The sequence below is a fragment of the Chenopodium album genome, chromosome 3 (assembly GCF_948465745.1).
Source record: "Chenopodium album chromosome 3, dcCheAlbu1.1, whole genome shotgun sequence".
Taxonomy (NCBI): Eukaryota; Viridiplantae; Streptophyta; class Magnoliopsida; order Caryophyllales; family Amaranthaceae; genus Chenopodium; species Chenopodium album.
In genome coordinates this window covers 36,243,097-36,244,883 of record NC_137836.1, presented here as the reverse complement: position 1 = coordinate 36,244,883, position 1,787 = coordinate 36,243,097, and the positions used below count along the sequence as shown (strand labels likewise).

At 40.3% G+C, this 1,787-nt stretch overlaps 1 non-coding gene across 1 annotated transcript; it reads left to right on the top strand.

The window, feature by feature from the left end:
- Positions 1–1,036: 1,036 nt before the first annotated feature.
- On the top strand, positions 1,037–1,143 carry LOC145625756 (small nucleolar RNA R71). The gene has a single exon (XR_014110661.1). It is a non-coding gene; the product is annotated as a small nucleolar RNA R71 (small nucleolar RNA).
- The last annotated feature ends 644 nt before the right edge of the window (positions 1,144–1,787 follow it).

The following is a 1,787-nucleotide window of genomic DNA, read 5'->3' as shown; positions in this document are numbered from 1 at the left end:
GTGACGATTGGGGAATGGAAGTTTGATAATTGGCTTTGGAGCATTATTGCTCTTATCTGGAGTAGCCACCTTCTCTGGAGTCATACCCTGCAATGTAGAATTAGATGTATTAGTATTATCCTTTAGCCCTGCAGGGCTATCAACTACATTATTTGGTTTAACGGAATCAAGATTAGCATTATTTAATAAAACAAGTTCATTAACTCTGGGCATAGGGGGCCCTTCATAGTTTGAACCACTCCTTAGAGTAATTGCATAGGCTTGATCCGTAGGCTTGGTCGGCTGTGCCGGTAGAGCTCCCTGTTGGAGGGCTTGTAGAGTAGCGGAAAGTTGCGCAATTTGATTATCTACAATTTTATTATGTGCTAGAATTTGATCAATTGTCGCATCTCTACTCTCCATGTGCTTTTGCATATTAACCAACATCGCTCTAATTTCCACCAGAGAAGGGTCAGAAGATGAGGAGGTTTGTTGTGGTTGGTTCTTCTGGCCAGCATTGGGATGATAATATTTCTGCTGTTGTTGCTGTGGCGCCTGTGGTTCTTGTGGTGGTGGATTTTGAACATTAGTACTCAGGTAAGAAAGGTACGGATGATTCCGATACCCAGGATTGTAGGTGTTGGAGTATGGGTTATTCTACCTATAAGCTTGAAAGGCATTAACTTGCTCCACGGAACTCCTGCAATCTTGTTCCCAATGACCTATAATACCACAATTTTCACAGAAAGCCTCATTAGAATTATTATTAATTGCAGAAACATTAGCTACATTGGCAGAGCTAAGATTATCTAATTTTTGGCATATAGAGGTCAGTTGAGCTTGCAAAAAGGATACAGAGTCAACACTATGTTTCCCTTTGTTAGCAAATTCTCTAGGATTCCCATAATGGGAATTGTGTATCGCCATATCTTCAATAACCTGACCTGCATCATCAACATTAAGATTCATAAATCTCCCACTAGCTGCAGAATCTAAAATTATTCTAGAGGAATTTCCAGTGCCGTTATAAAAGGCTTGGATTAACTGCCATTATGCTAAATTATGGTGAGGGAATTCTCTTTGCAAGTCCTTGAACCTCTCCCAAGCCTCATATAAAGATTCATCAGCTTCTTGGGCAAAGTTCTGAATCGCACTCCGTAGTACGGATGTTCTCTCTGCAGGATAATACTTGTTATAAAAATTCAAAACAAGAGTTTCCCAGTCAGTTATACCAAGTGCAGTTCTATTTAAACCATTAAACCACAATTTAGCTTTTCCAGTTAAAGAGAAGGGAAAGAGAATCTCCCTGATTTGGTCTTGAGTGACCCCGGCTTGCCTGATGGTATTACAATATTGACAATAGTCGGCAATATGAAGATTCGGGTCTTCACCCTTAGCTCCACTAAATTGCTTCCTCTCTATCATCGTTATAAATTGAGGTTTAATTTCGAATTGAACCCCATCAAGAACCGGAGTAGGGGTGAGATGTGGAAAATCTGTAAGCTTTGGTTGTGAGTAATCACTAAGCTTCTTTGGAGCCGTCATCTCTGATTCTGGATCTGATGATACCTTTGAATCGCTAGAACCAGTTGGAGGGTCTCGATGATTATTGTTATTATCACCAGAATCCGCCAGGATTTGCTTGTAGAGATTTTTCTGTCTATGGAAGGAACGTTCGATCTCAGGATCGAATGGGATGTACCCTGATCTGGAACACCTGGGCATAAACAACAACTAGAAGCAAATATGAGATCTGCCTCAGAGAACTAATGTTCTCTGAGACAAAAAGAAAATAACCTAGACTACAA